Consider the following 9,938-nt stretch of genomic DNA (forward strand, 5'->3'; position numbering starts at 1 on the left):
AGCCGCGGCCCTACCGGAAAATGCTTTGCAGGCTGGCGCGGTCGCGCCACATGGGCGCCGGTGGCGCTGAGGCTGACAGCCGCCGCAAAGCCCGCAGCCCCACGGGCTGTGGGGCCACGCGAGCGACTGCCAAAGACCTTTCCAATGAGGCACAGCTTTCCCTCCTGGCTCTTCGGGCGTGGGAGCTGTCGCCAGAGCCGCGGCCCTACCGGAAAATGCTTCGCAGGCTGGTGCAGCGGTGCCACGTGGGCGCCGGTGGCGCCGAGGCTGACGGCTGCCGGAAAGCCCGCAGCCCAACGGGCTGTGGGGCCACGCGAGGGGCTGCCAAAGAGCTTTCCAACGAGGCACGGCTTTCCCTCCTGGCTCTTCGGGCGTGGGAGCTGTCGCCAGAGCCGCGGCCCTACCGGAAAATGCTTTGCAGGCTGGTGCAGCGGTGCCACGTGGGCGCCGGTGGCGCCGAGGCTGACGGCCGCCGGAAAGGCCGCAGCCCCACGGGCTGTGGGGCCACGCGAGGGGCTGCCAAAGAGCTTTCCAACGAGGCACGGCTTTCCCTCCTGGCTCTTCGGGCGTGGGAGCTGTCGCCAGAGCCGCGGCCCTACCGGAAAATGCTTTGCAGGCTGGCGCGGCGGCCCGACGTCGGCGCCGGTGGCGCTGAGGCTGACGGCCGCCGCAAAGCCCGCAGCCCCATGGGCTGTGGGGCCATGCGAGCGGCTGCCAAAGAGCTTTCCAACGAGGCACGGCTTTCCCTCCTGGCTCTTCGGGCGTGGGAGCTGTCCCAGAGCCGCGGCCCTACCGGAAAATTCTTTGCAGGCTGGCGCGGCGGCGCCACGTTTGCGCCTGTGTAGCCCAGGCTGACGGCCGCCGCAAAGCCCGCAGCCCCACGGGCTGTGGGGCCACACGAGCGAATGCCAAAGAGCTTTCCAATGAGGCACGGCTTTCCCTCCTGGCTCTTCGGGCGTGGGAGCTGTCGCCAGAGACGCGGCCCTACCGGAAAATGCTTCGCAGGCTGGCGCGGCGGCCCGACGTGGGCGCCGGTGGCGCCGAGGCTGACGGCCGCCACAAAGCCCGCAGCCGCACGGGCTATGGGGCCATGCGAGCGGCTGCCAAAGAGCTTTCCAACGAGGCACGGCTTTCCCTCCTGGCTCTTCGGGCGTGGGAGCTGTCGCCAGAGCCGCGGCCCTACCGGAAAATGCTTCGCAGGCTGGCGCGGCGGCCCGACGTGGTCGCCGGTGGCGCTGAGGCTGACGGCCGCCGCAAAGCCCGCAGCCCCACGGGCTGTGGGGCCACGCGAGCGGCGGCCAAAGAGCTTTCCAACGAGGCACGGCTTTCCCTCCTGGCTCTTCGGGCGTGGGAGCTGTCGCCAGAGCCGCGGCCCTACCGGAAAATGCTTCGCAGGCTGGCGCGGCGGCGCCACGTGGGCGCCGGTGGGGCCGAGGCTGACAGCCGCCGGAAAGCCCGCAGCCCCATGGGATGTGGGGCCACGCGAGTGGCTGCCAAAGAGCTTTCCAACGAGGCACGGCTTTCCCTCCTGGCTCTTCGGGCGTGGGAGCTGTCGCCAGAGCCGCGGCCCTACCGGAAAATGCTTCGCAGGCTGGCGCGGCGGCGCAACGTGGGCGCCGGTGGCGCCGAGGCTGACGGCCGCCGCAAAGCCCGCAGCCCCACGGGCTGTGGGGCCACGCGCGCGGCGGCCAAAGAGCTTTCCAACGAGGCACGGCTTTCCCTCCTGGCTCTTCGGGCGTGGGAGCTGTCGCCAGAGCCGCGGCCCTACCGCAAAATGCTTCGCAGGCTGGCGCGGTCGTGCCATGTGGGCGCCGGTGGCGCTGAGGCTGACAGCCGCCCGAAAGCCCGCAGCCCCATGGGCTGTGGGGCCACGTGAGTGGCTGCCAAAGAGCTTTCCAACGAGGCACGGCTTTCCCTCCTGGCTCTTCGGGCGTGGGAGCTGTCGCCAGAGCCGCGGCCCTACTGGAAAATTGTTGGGGGCGGCTAGCAGAAAAGTACAAGTATGCAAGAAATTCGAGGGTATGCCGACCTTGCAGACCTGAGACAAATAAATCTGAGGAGCCAGGGAACAACTGGCCTTGCAGGTCTGAGATAAATAACCTTGAAGAAGTAGGGAGTAGGCAACAAGTTATCACTGTAGCTTTTAGCACATTCCAAAACTGTAGCTTCTAGCATGTAGTGAAACCGCAGGTAGGAGGGATTATTGTAATGAAACATTTAGAGCTAAGCCAATTAGAAATGATAGAATTTGTGTAATTTATGTAACTGTTAAGTAGCTGTATAAAAGCTTTCCGACGCGTCTAATAAACTGACATCTTGCTTGCATCAAGCAGCGTCCCGTCTCTCAATCGCGGCAAATTGGTGACCCCGACGTGATGGGGTGGTGAACCGCCTAGCTGAGCGGCTTGCTGCGAGTCCCACGGAACTTTGAATGAGCTGCTGAAAGGAAGCAGGAACTGGCCAGGAATCCCTCTGGATTTAAGAGGTGAGCTGTGGGAAACATGGGGAATCAGATGTCCCCCGCAGAGAGAGACGTATATGAAGTTATGAAAACGCTCCTCCGGAAACATAAAAAAGATATTTCCGGGCAGGACTTAAAGATTATGCTTAAGTGGGTACAAATGAAGATCCCCACTGTTACGGCCTCCAGTATTTTTACCCGGGAACTTTGGGACGATGTGGGGGTAAAGTTGTGGGACTTAGCGACGTCAGGGAATGCCGAGGCTCAGCGTTTGCTTCCGTGGTGGAGAAATATCTTTGAGGCTATTAAGGCACAGAAAAAGGGCCATAAAGACTCTCCAGATACTAAGGGGGAACCTTCATCAGCTCCGCCTTTGCTTCCCCCTCCGCTACCTCCGCGACGTGCTAAGTCGCCCGGACCCTTAAAGGTCTGTGCCGCAGGCTACCCTCCTGAGGAAGATCCGCTTGACCCAGGGCCCGTTGATCCCGATAAAGAGCCTGACTTGTACCCCCCTGACCCTCATGATACGTGGGCGAATATTAGACGTCAAGCTTTAAAAGAAGGTGACTTGGAAATAGCGCGAACGATAGTCGCCCCTGTTATTTATCAAGGCCGGGGAGTGCAGTGGGAGGCTTTGTCCTTCCCGGTCATTAAAGAGCTGCGCCGTACCGTCACAGAACACGGGCTCTCTTCCCCATATTTTGCGAGCCTGCTGTCTTCTGTCTTTGATACGTATGTTATGACTCCCCATGATTTAAAATCGCTAGCGCAATTGTTATTAACCCCTTCCCAGTATTCCCTGTGGGAGTCACATTGGAGGGGGGGCCTTCAAACTCTCCTCACCAGCTACGTGGGTCATAATAATGCTGCTCTTGCCGCACTGACCATGGAGCACCTTATGGGTACGGGTCAGCACTCTAATCCAGCGGCACAGGCTCGAGATTGTCCACGAGAGGCCCTGGAAGCGATCCGCGAAGAAGCAAAAAAGGCTTTACTTAAAATACCCGATTCCAGTAAACCTCAAAAGGCATTCACCTCTATTACGCAGGAACCTCGGGAGCCGTACATGCAATTCATTGATAGACTTAAGCAAGCTTTAGAACGCCAAATAGATAATACCGAAGCTCGAGAAATTTTGCTATTAAAATTAGCAGTTGAAAATGCTAACGCCGACTGTAAAAAATTACTTAAATCTCTCCCTAACCCAGCTCCGACTTTGGTTGAAATGGTAGAGGCTTGTAATCGTATCGGTACTGTGGACCATAAATTTGAAGCGATGGCAGCTGCTTTCGCAGCTATGAGAGGCATGTCTGGGGGAGGAAATTGTTACGGTTGTGGTAAACCAGGCCATATCAAACGAAATTGTCTCGCTTCTAATGGGGGGGCTAAAGCCCAAGCCCCTGGGATCTGTCCCCGATGCAGGAAGGGGCGTCATTATGCTAATCAATGTCGTTCTAAGTATAATTTTCAAGGGCAGCCGATACAGGGAAACCGCTTGCGGAGCGCAGGGCAGCGACGCGCACAGACACAAGTATCGTCGCCGGTGGATCGAGCCATGCAGATGGGTGTGACCTCGCCACAAGTCTTCGCCCAGCAACAGCCGGTAGCGCCGGATTGGACCTGGCAACCTCACACGCAGTAACGTTGCTTGATTCCTCTGTTCATTTATTAGCAACTAATGTTTCAGGTCCTTTACCCCCGAAAACACAAGGGCTACTATTAGGGAGATCATCAGTTACCTTAGCCGGACTTTTTGTATTGCCTGGAGTAATTGATGCGGATACCGTTGGGGAAATTAAAATCATGGCCTGGACCCCATTTCCCCCTTGCACAGTACCCAAAGGAAGCCGCATTGCACAATTACTACTGATCCCGCAGAACGCAAGCTCTCTTTCGCCTCACCCACCTCCGCAGCAAAGACAAGGAGGTTTTGGATCTACTGGGGATCCACAGATTCTCTGGGTACAGTCCATTTCCCAGAAGCGACCACTTCGTCAATGTACTCTTATTCACGGCACTCAGCAAGTAATCCTAAATGGGATTATTGACACCGGGGCCGATGTTACCGTAATTTCACAGGCGAAGTGGCCTCCACAATGGCCTTTGGCAGCTGTGCCTCAGGCACTAGCCGGAATCGGAGGAGTTGGTAGAAGCCACCAATCCTCGGAATTGATCCAAATCAAAGGCCCAGAAGGACGAGTGGCTTCCGTCAAGCCTTTTGTGCTGCCTGTTCCTATGGTCTTATGGGGACGTGATGTGCTATCACAATGGGGAACTTCCATTCAGTCGCATTTTTAGGGGGGGCCATTGAGGTGCGCGACACCCTGAAACTGACTTGGAAAACTCAGACACCCATTTGGGTAGATCAATGGCCCCTACCACTCGAAAAGCTTCGCGCTCTCCAAGAACTGGTTACGGAACAATTAGCAAAAGGACATATAGTACCTACTACTAGTCCTTGGAATTCACCTGTCTTTGTTATTAAGAAGCAATCTGGCAAGTGGCGCCTGCTCCATGATCTCAGAAAAATCAATGATGCTATGGTAGATATGGGAGCTCTGCAGCCAGGGCTCCCTTCTCCAACTATGATCCCCCGCAATTGGCATCTCACCGTTATTGACCTTAAGGATTGCTTTTTTAACATTCCACTACACCCTGATGACGCTGCCAAATTTGCTTTTTCAGTCCCAAGTGTCAATATGCAAGCCCCTGTGCAACGATATCAGTGGGTTGTACTGCCACAGGGAATGAAAAATAGCCCGACAATTTGTCAATGATTATACGGGTCAACTAACCTCACATCCTCCGTCCCACAAGCTTCTACATGCTCATTTTAACTTAATATCCATACCAAAGAGATGTCACCAGCCCCTCCAAGGCCTTACTGTGTTCACCGATGGGTCTGGAAAAACACACAAGTCGGTGATTGTCTGGTGGGATGACCGCTCTCAACAATGGGAGTCGGACGTTGAGACAGTATCCGGGTCTCCTCAAATCGTAGAGCTTGCCGCTGTTGTTCGAGCTTTTCAACGAGGCCCCAGGTGGATCCCAGCGAAGAGCGTGCGACCTTTCCGTGAACCCCTACCACAATCGGATGGCCACAACACCAATCCACAGCTAGATCATTCCCCTGAACAGCATACCGAAGAACATTCGGAGGACTGATGCAGTGCTCTTATGGACAATAGAGCAGAGACTCCAGTAGAACATATTCATTGCGTCGCCTGTGGTAATTGTGACCCTTAGGTTTTATGTGACTGCTATCGCTGTGGTAAGAGATGGTAGCGATGGTTAACATTGGCCAATAGATGGTGTGACAGTTGCCTAATATATGAAGTTAGCATTGTAAGAATTTAGCATTGCAAAAAAAAAAAAAAAAAAAAAAAAAGGGGTGGGGGGAAGAGTCCGTCAAACATTATGATCCTATTAACACTTTTTTGTATATGTGCGGCCTGGACACATGCCAATCCTTTGCCAGGGTACCATCCTCACCTTTTTGACCCCCGTCAAAATGTCTGGGTTACTCTGGCCAGGTCGCTCAATACAACTAGCTTTTGTGCCAGTCTTGCTACGCCCAGCTCGCTCTTCACCACCTGCTTAGTAGGGGTACCACTGAATAACTCGACCTTTTTACTGTTTAATAACTCTATGACAACCTTACGGAAGCAGTACAATATTTCTGGAAGGCTTCCTTTTTCATGGAAAAATCTTAAGGACCTTTTTGAAAAATACGATAATTGGGATGATAAATTACCAATAGGGCCCGAGCCGCAGGAAATTGACTTAGTAGATTCTCTTAATGCTTCTCATTGTTTGTTTATTGGCCTTAGGTCATGGTCAGGGGCCCGAAAAGAGGGGCGCTTAGTAAAGGATTCTCCACCGACCGTCATCTCACCTATTGGTAATGCTACCCTCTGGCAACAACAATGGTGTTTGAGCATTGCTCGAAACGCCACTCACTCAGCCCCCGGTACCATGCTCCCTAGGCGGCTCCCCTTGGGGTTCTTTTTTATTTGCGGAAATAGAGCTTGGTCTGGGATCCCTTCTAACCCTAGAGGAGGCCCGTGTACTATTGGACAGCTTAGTCTTGGCACTCCTCACTATCACCCAAGCCCAAAACAGCGGTTATGTTTTACTCGTGACACAATACAAGCATTAGAAAATACCTGTGATGATAATGTTAAGCTATGGAATCGCTGGGAGGTTTTTTTTTCGCCTCGCTATTTACCCCTGGGGTGGCAGCAGCGAGAGCCCACAGAAACTTAGATGCAATTGCCTGTTGGGTTGTTAAGCAAGCAAATGCTACCAGCCGCATACTATCTGAGATGGCTGAAGACTTGTCTACAGTACAACATGCAGTCCTGCAAAACAGAGCCGCTATTGACTTCTTGCTACTAGCCCATGGACATGGCTGTGAGGATTTTGACGGAATGTGCTGCATGGACTTAGAGGACCACTCTTCTTCGATACATAAGCAAATTACACAACTCCTTGCACATTCACAAAAGGTGCAATCTGATACGGACTTCTTTGGATTGGGTACTTTGGGTGATTGGTTTGGGCTAAAGGGCTGGCTTAGGAGCCTGGTACAATCTGCTGTACTCATATTAGTTATTATATTGGTAGGCCTTTTGATTCTAAGCTGTGCTCTTTCCTGTGTCAGGTCTATGGTGACTAAAATTGTTCGATATACATGGTTTATTCAAAACGGCGATATTCCGAAGATTTACGCTAGTGTTAGTTCTGTCCAGCTCACTGAGAATGATGACTTTTAAACCCGCGCCTCAGTTCTGCCTTTAAAGAAACAAAAAAGGGGGAGATGTTGGGGGCGGCTAGCAGAAAAGTACAAGTATGCAAGAAATTCGAGGGTATGCCGACCTTGCAGACCTGAGACAAATAAATCTGAGGAGCCAGGGAACAACTGGCCTTGCAGGTCTGAGATAAATAACCTTGAAGAAGTAGGGAGTAGGCAACAAGTTATCACTGTAGCTTTTAGCACATTCCAAAACTGTAGCTTCTAGCATGTAGTGAAACCGCAGGTAGGAGGGATTATTGTAATGAAACATTTAGAGCTAAGCCAATTAGAAATGATAGAATTTGTGTAATTTATGTAACTGTTAAGTAGCTGTATAAAAGCTTTCCGACGCGTCTAATAAACTGACATCTTGCTTGCATCAAGCAGCGTCCCGTCTCTCAATCGCGGCAAATTGGTGACCCCGACGTGATGGGGTGGTGAACCGCCTAGCTGAGCGGCTTGCTGCGAGTCCCACGGAACTTTGAATGAGCTGCTGAAAGGAAGCAGGAACTGGCCAGGAATCCCTCTGGATTTAAGAGGTGAGCTGTGGGAAACATGGGGAATCAGATGTCCCCCGCAGAGAGAGACGTATATGAAGTTATGAAAACGCTCCTCCGGAAACATAAAAAAGATATTTCCGGGCAGGACTTAAAGATTATGCTTAAGTGGGTACAAATGAAGATCCCCACTGTTACGGCCTCCAGTATTTTTACCCGGGAACTTTGGGACGATGTGGGGGTAAAGTTGTGGGACTTAGCGACGTCAGGGAATGCCGAGGCTCAGCGTTTGCTTCCGTGGTGGAGAAATATCTTTGAGGCTATTAAGGCACAGAAAAAGGGCCATAAAGACTCTCCAGATACTAAGGGGGAACCTTCATCAGCTCCGCCTTTGCTTCCCCCTCCGCTACCTCCGCGACGTGCTAAGTCGCCCGGACCCTTAAAGGTCTGTGCCGCAGGCTACCCTCCTGAGGAAGATCCGCTTGACCCAGGGCCCGTTGATCCCGATAAAGAGCCTGACTTGTACCCCCCTGACCCTCATGATACGTGGGCGAATATTAGACGTCAAGCTTTAAAAGAAGGTGACTTGGAAATAGCGCGAACGATAGTCGCCCCTGTTATTTATCAAGGCCGGGGAGTGCAGTGGGAGGCTTTGTCCTTCCCGGTCATTAAAGAGCTGCGCCGTACCGTCACAGAACACGGGCTCTCTTCCCCATATTTTGCGAGCCTGCTGTCTTCTGTCTTTGATACGTATGTTATGACTCCCCATGATTTAAAATCGCTAGCGCAATTGTTATTAACCCCTTCCCAGTATTCCCTGTGGGAGTCACATTGGAGGGGGGGCCTTCAAACTCTCCTCACCAGCTACGTGGGTCATAATAATGCTGCTCTTGCCGCACTGACCATGGAGCACCTTATGGGTACGGGTCAGCACTCTAATCCAGCGGCACAGGCTCGAGATTGTCCACGAGAGGCCCTGGAAGCGATCCGCGAAGAAGCAAAAAAGGCTTTACTTAAAATACCCGATTCCAGTAAACCTCAAAAGGCATTCACCTCTATTACGCAGGAACCTCGGGAGCCGTACATGCAATTCATTGATAGACTTAAGCAAGCTTTAGAACGCCAAATAGATAATACCGAAGCTCGAGAAATTTTGCTATTAAAATTAGCAGTTGAAAATGCTAACGCCGACTGTAAAAAATTACTTAAATCTCTCCCTAACCCAGCTCCGACTTTGGTTGAAATGGTAGAGGCTTGTAATCGTATCGGTACTGTGGACCATAAATTTGAAGCGATGGCAGCTGCTTTCGCAGCTATGAGAGGCATGTCTGGGGGAGGAAATTGTTACGGTTGTGGTAAACCAGGCCATATCAAACGAAATTGTCTCGCTTCTAATGGGGGGGCTAAAGCCCAAGCCCCTGGGATCTGTCCCCGATGCAGGAAGGGGCGTCATTATGCTAATCAATGTCGTTCTAAGTATAATTTTCAAGGGCAGCCGATACAGGGAAACCGCTTGCGGAGCGCAGGGCAGCGACGCGCACAGACACAAGTATCGTCGCCGGTGGATCGAGCCATGCAGATGGGTGTGACCTCGCCACAAGTCTTCGCCCAGCAACAGCCGGTAGCGCCGGATTGGACCTGGCAACCTCACACGCAGTAACGTTGCTTGATTCCTCTGTTCATTTATTAGCAACTAATGTTTCAGGTCCTTTACCCCCGAAAACACAAGGGCTACTATTAGGGAGATCATCAGTTACCTTAGCCGGACTTTTTGTATTGCCTGGAGTAATTGATGCGGATACCGTTGGGGAAATTAAAATCATGGCCTGGACCCCATTTCCCCCTTGCACAGTACCCAAAGGAAGCCGCATTGCACAATTACTACTGATCCCGCAGAACGCAAGCTCTCTTTCGCCTCACCCACCTCCGCAGCAAAGACAAGGAGGTTTTGGATCTACTGGGGATCCACAGATTCTCTGGGTACAGTCCATTTCCCAGAAGCGACCACTTCGTCAATGTACTCTTATTCACGGCACTCAGCAAGTAATCCTAAATGGGATTATTGACACCGGGGCCGATGTTACCGTAATTTCACAGGCGAAGTGGCCTCCACAATGGCCTTTGGCAGCTGTGCCTCAGGCACTAGCCGGAATCGGAGGAGTTGGTAGAAGCCACCAATCCTCGG

This window comes from Larus michahellis, unplaced genomic scaffold (genome assembly GCF_964199755.1).
Source record: "Larus michahellis unplaced genomic scaffold, bLarMic1.1 SCAFFOLD_49, whole genome shotgun sequence".
NCBI lineage: Eukaryota > Metazoa > Chordata > Aves > Charadriiformes > Laridae > Larus > Larus michahellis.